Source organism: Chrysochloris asiatica, unplaced genomic scaffold, assembly GCF_000296735.1.
Source record: "Chrysochloris asiatica unplaced genomic scaffold, ChrAsi1.0 scaffold00044, whole genome shotgun sequence".
In the NCBI taxonomy this organism is placed as follows: Eukaryota; Metazoa; Chordata; class Mammalia; order Afrosoricida; family Chrysochloridae; genus Chrysochloris; species Chrysochloris asiatica.
Genome location: NW_006408562.1, coordinates 11,078,830 through 11,087,019, shown reverse-complemented (window position 1 = coordinate 11,087,019; position 8,190 = coordinate 11,078,830). Strand labels below are relative to the sequence as shown.

Here is an 8,190-nt window from a genome sequence, read left to right as displayed (position 1 = left end):
GATGAGCACTGAACTGCTAGGCAGAAGGCTGGTGTTCAAAGCCACGAGCCACTCCCTGAAACCCTATATAGGGTCACTATGAGTCTGCATCTACTGGATGGCACCTAACAACTGGTCAGTTACATCTTCTCTTTGGTGAAATGTCAATTCAGTTGCTCTGACCATTTTGTCTTTTGTTATCCTGCCTGTCCCTTCTTAAGCTTACTTTCTAAGCTTACTTTAATTTCTAATGCCTAGAGGATTACACCTGATTATATTTGGTTCATCAATCCACAGCAGATATCTAAGATAGTCCTGAACTAACTAGAAAGTAGTTCACGCATCTGGCACCTAAGTGCCTAAAGCTGTTTGAAAAGAAAGAACATTTAATGTTCTCACAGAATCTTCAAACCACAAAAATTATTTCCAATTCACAGTGACCCTGTACAGGGTTTTCCAACAGTGACTGGAGATCTGAACTGCCAACCTTGCAGCTAGCAGTTCAGTGCTTATCCCACAGTGCCACACCAGGGCTCACCTAGGATTGTTTTGCTAAGTACCTTTGAATCTGTTCTGACTCTTAGCTACTCTGTACAGGGTTTCTGAGGAGCAAAGAGAAACTGGAAGCCTTACGGTTGGTTCATAGTTCAATGCTTATCCTACAGTACCACACCAGACTCCACTGAGGACTATGCTGGTGGTGATGGTTTTGTGCTGTCCAGTAGATTCCAACTCATAGCTAGCCTGCATAGGGTTTCCGAAGCTGTACATCTTTACGGGAGCAGAAAGTTCCAATCAACTGTCTGCAACTAATCACCTGATTTTCCTGTGGAGCGGCCGCTAGATCCTAACTGCTGAGCTTATGGTTAGCAGCCTAACTTGTAACCCGATATATACTGCTGTCGTTGTTGTTGTGTGCTGTTGAGTCGGTTCCAACCCAAAGTGGACCTGTACAGGGTTTCCAAGGAGCGGCTGATGAGCTTGAACCACCAACCTTGCAATTCACACAGACTTTGCTGTCCAGCGCATTAACCCACAGCACCATACCAGTAACACACTAAATACAAAAGACTTGAGTAGACATAGAGCACTATAGCATCTTCATTCAGTCCACCTATACAATCTGTGTACGCTACAGTGACCACCTTACAAAAACCAGAAATCCTACCAACTCCCCTCATGTCAATTCTTGCGCAATTGGGAGTTGCTGTAAATATATACAAAGAACACACTTTAAGACACAGGCATGTTCACATTTGTTTCTGTAACCTGAAGAGACCTGTTGATCGCAACGGATCCCAAGGGATACAGAAAGAAGAATTCCGTTAGACCACCCATTTCAGTTAAGGAATATTTTTATGCTACTGTATAAGCATTCAGGGCTCATACACTACTCCCCATGCATTTATTTATAGCACAAAAGATGACTGTAAATAGTCCGACATACTACAGTCCACATGTGATGTACGGGAGTCCTGCTCAGATTTCCTAGACTTGAACTCAAGAATAATTAGATTCACATGCCATTTAGCAACATAAGGAACAAACTACAGAATAGATTTAACTTCGAATCAATAATACTGCTTGTTGTTAAGTGCCCTAGAGTCAGTTCTGACCCACAGTAACCCTGCATAAGGTTTCCAAGAAGTGGCTAGTGAGCCTGAACCACTAAACCGACCCTGCAGTCCAGTGCACTAAACCACAGTGCCACACCAGGACTCTCACAATACTGCATAATGTATCACTCTTAGGATCGATTGTTTATTTCAAATTTAGTTACCAAACTTAAAATTAATTCATGCAATAAACTTCCCAAAACACTGTAAGAAAAAGTTAAAAATGTTAAAAGCATGAAAAGACACTGAGGTTCCAATCAACTGTCTGCCACTAATCACCTGATTTTCATGAACAAATCAGGAAATTAGTTATAAGAATATAAAGTATAAATCTACTTTTCCAAGAACACTATACTTGACAAAGCACAATCCTTTGAAGCAGGCAAAGCAACTATCACTTTCATATAATGGATGAAGGAACAAAGGTTTAGAAAAGTGATCGGCTCACAACAAGCTAGAAACCTAAAGAAAGATGTGGTCCTTCCTCCATGTCAGTGGATCCTGGTGGCCTTCCTTTATGTAACTTACTGAAGATTTTGAAGCACTCAAAATTTCAGTATTTTAGACAGTTCACAATCTCAAAGCTTAAAATTAAACAGTAATGTGTTTCAGCTAAACCTCAGGTACAAAAGTAGTACTCTACACAAACAATTTCCTTCTCAGAAGGCCTCAGAAATAACCTTCTTTTGGGCATATGTTAGATCAAAGCACCAAAGGTGCAGTTTTTGAAATTAAATAAATGAAATCTGGCAAACATTTGTTGTTGTTTAGTGCTGTTGACTTATTGACCCTGTATAGGACTTCCCAGGAGAGGCTAATGAGTTTGAACCACTGACCTTGTAAGTGGAGTGTTTATCATACAGCGCCACACCAGGACTCCTATTCATTGCTTACTTATTAAGGTCATTTCATTTCAGAGATCTTATTTATATGGCACCTTCAAGTATTTTCAAATACTATATTTGGAGCTCTGGTAGTGTAGTGGTTAAGAGTTGGGCTTCCTAACCTCAAGGTCAGCAGTTCAAACTACCAGCCGTTCTGTGGGAGAAAGATGGGGCTTTCTGCTCCCATAAAGATCTACAGCCTCGGAAACCCTATACAGAGTCGCTATGAGCCAGAACCAACTCCATAGCACATCACTACCACCATCTCACAATGAGAAAATGTTTAGGATAAAAATTGGTTTGAATCATCAATTTTGCCTAAAATAAGTGAGATATATAAGGATATAGTAGCCAGGAAACTGACATTTAATTACCATCTATTTATAATTAATGTAATAAACATCATAATTTAACTTCATCATTTATTAAAAGACCCCTTTTTCCTGTACTAACTGCTATTGTCATAAACTTTGTTGGTAGTATCTTGTTAAGTTGCCTTCTATTAAGTGTAGAAAATACCCACAGATCTCCAAAAGCATGAGTGGGGTAAGACAAAAACAGATGTAACTACTTCTCCCCAAATGTAGGCTGTAACACGCTCCCACTGTGGGTAGATCCCTGAACTGAGGTCCTAAGACTTGAATGCTGGTTTTCAGGTTCTGCATTATGGGTGGCTCCAAGAAAACTACTTTAAAGCCTTTATATTTAATTTTCTCATTTGTAAAATGAGGGGACTGGAGTAGCTGACTTTACGTATAATTGAGCTCAGGTTTGAAATGTTTATGAATCTATAACTAAAAGATAATCATAACAGAAAAATACCAGCATATTTATAAACAACTGACAACATAAGCTTTTATTTTAAAATTATTTATTTCAGACACAAACAAACAGCTGGACTGAGACATGCCAGAGGATTGTAAGAAGTGGTGAAACAGTAGGATTTGGGAAGCAGATGATGGTAAAGATTGGAAGAGCGTGCGGGATGAGGTTGCACTACGTGGTGGTGGCGGTGATTCTGTGCTGCCGAGTGGTCCCGACTCAGGACCAACTCTGTACGAAGTTTCCAAGGCTGTAAATCTTTAAGGGAACAGAAAGCCTCATCTTTCTCCCAAGGAGCAGCTGGTAATTCAAACTACCGACCTTGAGGATAGCAGCCCAGCTCATAATCTACTAAATTACCAGGGCTCTGTCCACTATTGTGGTATTTTATTGAGAGAAGCAGGTGTTTTTTTGAAGGGGGAAGGTGTGGCTTAAAAAAAGAAATCACCTACCGTTTAGGAAACATTAACTAAATATAATGTACAATGTTACATTTTCAAAGATACTGTGTTGCTGTTACATGCCACAAAGTAGATTCTGACTCATAGTTACCTTGTATACGGTTTCCAAGGAGTGGCTGATGGGTTTGACCTGCCAACCTGGTGGTTAGCAGTCCAGTGTTTATCCTTAAGCGCCACACCTGAACTCTGTGGTGTTGTTGTTGTTGTTAAGTGCCACTGAGTCGGTCTGACTCACAGTGACCCTGATTACAGGTTCCAAGGAGCAACTGTTGGGTTTGAACTGCAGACCTTATGCTTCAATACTCAATAAATCTCATCCCAAGTGGAATGAGAATTATTTTCCTCACATCTCTAACATACACTTTCATAAGAAATTATTTCTTAAGCCATACGAAAAAAGTATAGAATTTAGGAGAAAATAAAGTAGCTTACAAAACCATTAAAAGAAAACACTGTATGTTTTGTGTGTGTGTGTGTGTGTGTGTGTGTGAATTCCTGAGGGAAGCGGCAATGTCTAGATGACAGCATACAATGCACTTAGCAGCACACTAATTATAGTTAATACTGACACAATTTAAACTTTCAAAGTTTGCATTCCAATTTTGTAGTCATTGTTTCCTGTTTGTGTTTTTACAGTTTCCTGTTATCCTTTGACCCATAGAAACCTATATAGGGTTTCCAAGGAGTGACTGGTGAGTTTAAACCACGACCTTGTAGTTCACATGGCTCCGTAGCCTGGAGCATTAACCCATAGTCCAGGACACAAAACTATCAAATTATGAAGCGACTGTTTCTTGACCTATCCTCCAACTACATCTACACACTTCAGGAGACCATGTTCCCATCTCTCCAACCCTTCCCCCAAAGAATTCTGCACTGATTTACAGCAGTTTGGGAATCCTGGAGAGACTCAAATCAGATTTCTTTGAAATGTTCTTTTGCATTTTAGAAGCAAAAATAAGTCTCAAAGGCAAAGACCAGGGCTGTGGAGTTAAAGTTTCCCAACGAAATCCTCATAAGAAAGCCTTTTCTACACTCAAAGAATGAGAAGACACACTGACCTGTGGTAAAGGAAAAAAATTCCTTGCCACAACTTTCCTGGCCCTTTTCTTCACCAATGCAAAGTTTAAATTTTCTTAAAACTTCTTTATAAACCATGATACTCCTGTGTCCATCAAGATAAATTTGTTAAGCGCCATCAAGTCAGTTCCACCTCCTAGTGACCCTGTATAAGGTTTCCAAGGAGCTGCTAGTGGGTTTTGAAATGTGGACCTTGAGGTTAAGAGTCCAGTGCTTATCCTGCAATGTCATGCCAGGATTACTAATCAAGATTACCCCTTTGGAATTCAAAAAAAAAAGTGCTGTACTCTTCTGAGATGACCTTTCCACCTTGGTTTAATTGGCCAGCTGACTCCCTCAGAAGCCACTGTTTTGATAGGACCATTCTTCCAAAGGCATTCCAACATGACCAAGACAAGTGTGTAACTGTGCAAACTTGTCTGCAGCCATATCCACGGATTTCCACCAGAACCCTAATAGTACTTTCTGACTTCTCCTCAGGTTTCATTTAAAATGTGAGAAGTATCTTAGAGTTTATTAAAAGGTCTGGTTCTACTACTGAGTCCTGGTGTGGCTCTGTGGGTTAAGGTGGTTGTTAAGTACCGTCGAGTCGGTTCCGACCCATAGCGACCCTGTACAGGGTTTCCGAGGCTGTAAATCTTTACAGGAGCAGAAAGCCTCATCCTTCTCCTGCCGAGCAGCTGGTAGTTTCAAACTGCTGACCTTGCAGTTCACAGCCCGATTCTTAACCACTACACTACCAGAGCTCCTTGTGGGTTATGGTACTGGGCTGCAAAGTCGGTTTGAACCACAAAGTCAGTGGTTCATGCTCACCAGCCACTCCTCAGAAAAGCTATACAGGGTTGCTATGGGTCGGACCGGGCCCTGAACAATAACAACCGTTCCACTATCTATACTATGACAAAACTTTACCTGTATTTCTAAACTTTCTTAAAATAGTAATACTAATTTCTTAGCGATATGAGGAAAGCACTTCTCATTCCGTTTGTCCAGTCCACTAAAACAAGATTTACTGAGTACCTATAAATCTTGTTGAGTCTCTTGGAGGAGTATGGTTGCTCCATAAAAAAGCACTGGACTGTGGATAACAAAATTGGCAGTTAGAGCCCACCAGCCACTCTGCACAAGAAACATGAGGATTTCTGCTCCTACCAAGATTGACAGCTTCAAAAACCCTATACAGGACAGCAATTCGTTTAACTTACTCCATGGCACTTAACAACACCAATAGTATCTTTGACATGTAACATTTTAATAGTTTCGTATTAAACTTTAAGTCATTTCTATTTCAAGCCCCATTCACCCGCTCCTAAAAATAGTTGCTACTTTTCTCTACATTACAGCCAAAGGAACGATACAAAAGTATGGGTCCTGACCTTACTGAGGGAAGCTTTTCATTGTGAATACCACATGCTATTAGTTTACGTTTTTAACAGCCTAGCCCTTTGATAGGGACCTGGTGTGGCGCTGTGGGTTAAACCGCTGGACTGCAAGGTCAGTTTGAACCGCAGGGTCGACGGTTCAGTTCACCAGCCGCTCCTTGGAAACCCTAAGGGTCACTACAGGTCTGAACCAACTCGATGGCACTTAACAACAGCCACTTGTTGAACTCGGTGTGGCGCTGGAGCATCAGCACTAGACTTAGAACCACAAGGTCGGCAGTGCAAACTCACCAGCTGTTCCTCGCAAACCCTAGGTTGGGTCTCTCTGAGATGGAACCGACTCGAGGGCATTTAAGCACAAAACGCAGCCACCTCATAAATATAACCCCAAACGGATTGTCTGTTTGTTTTATTACATCCATGTATTTTTTTTTTAATTCAGAGTTACATTATCTCTAAATTTAACCAAATTGTCTCTATTAAAACATTTTTTTTAAGCTATGTAGACTAAGCCACTTGGCACATTCACTTTTGTTTTTTTTGCTTTACCGACAAAAATCACCACCAAAAAGAGGAGGGAAGTTTCCTTTGCGTATACTCAAATTAAAAAGTGGGAAGGGATAAAAATTTAAAAATAAAGAAAAAAGGGATGTGGGCGACCACCAAGTGATAGCTGTTTGCAGAGCTGCAGTTAGCACAGCCGGGCGAACCTGCGAGCTCACAGTCAACTCCAGAAACCCAGCGAGTCGGGGCGCACACGGGTTCCCTGCGCGCACAGCCCAGGGAACCGACATCCTGACACCAACCTTGTCCAGCTTACCAGGCACAGGCCTACATCTTCCAAAGAACCAAGAGCCGCGAACACGCCAAAAACGGCTCCCGTTGGAAGAAAAAGCCCTTTTCGCGGAGGATCGAAGCGACCCCTGCCGGACGGACGCCCGGCCTGGCCCCGCCGCCTTCCGGCCGGGGCGCAGCCAGAACTGACAGTTACGGCGGCGGCGAAGTGGCCACCAGAGGCCCCTGCAGGCCATGAGCCCGCAGACGCTCGCCCGGGCCCGGGAGGCCCCCGTCCCTGTCCGAGAGCGCCCGCATTGGGCCGAGAGAGGAAGGGCCGCTCCACCCGCCCGACCCGGGGCAGGCCCGGCCGCGGAGACACTGACCTGCCTTCGCCCACGCGCCTGGGCCGTGGCCCTCGCAGCGGAGGCCGCCTCACTGGATGTCGTCGCCCTAGCCCGCCGCCTCGGCCCGCCACCGCCTCTTTCCCCTTCGCTGGCGCCACCGCCGAGGGTCATGCGGGACCCACGCTTCCTTCTCCCGAGCCCAAGGCCAGCCAAGGAGACGCCGTGGCCGCAGAGGTCCCGCGCTCGTCTCCAGCCGCCGCTCCCAGTCCAAACCCGGAGAAGGAGCCCACCAGCCGGAGCTCGGCTGCGAACAAATCAGAGGAGGCGCCGCCGCCCGCGGCCAAGAGTGCCGGGTCGACAGAGGTGAAGCGCAAGTCGCGGCAAGGGCGGGTGGCGAGCGCCCGGGCCGGCGGCTGCCTACGCGGCGGTGGAGTGCGCGAGCGAGCGGAGGGCGGGGTGTCGGGATCCTGGCGGAGAGGCGTAAGGGCCCTGTCGTCTTCCGTAGTCACCCCGACCCCAGCGCCACCATCTTGAGGAAAACGCGGATCTCGCGGCTACCGCGCAAGCTGGGAGCATTCGGTGGGCGGGCCAAGTATCCCAGCAGGCACCGCGCGCGGCCTGGCCTGGCGTGGGCTCGCGAGAGTCTCTGGGGCGGGGCCGCGCTTAGCTCGCTGCCGCTCTGGGCCCGCCCCTTCCGTTTGCCTTTGCCGCTGGCGCAGGAGCTTTTGGGAAGCGGACATCTCCGCGGAGTCATACAGTATCTGTCGCCATCTTGGGACTGGCCAGGCTGGGTACCAGTTTGTTGACTCACTGTCGTCTACGGCACGATGGAGGAAGCCTTCTCG

At 45.2% G+C, this 8,190-nt stretch overlaps 1 protein-coding gene across 1 annotated transcript in view; it reads right to left on the bottom strand.

The window, feature by feature from the left end:
* Window positions 1-7,878, bottom strand: part of LOC102812135 (ubiquitin-protein ligase E3A-like) — an 86,362-nt gene extending 78,484 nt beyond the window's left edge. Inside the window, exon 1 of the mRNA XM_006861923.1 lies at window positions 7,385-7,878. The gene's annotated coding sequence lies outside the window, so the exon portion shown is untranslated. The remainder of the gene's footprint in view (window positions 1-7,384) is intronic.
* Window positions 7,879-8,190: the final 312 nt, after the last annotated feature.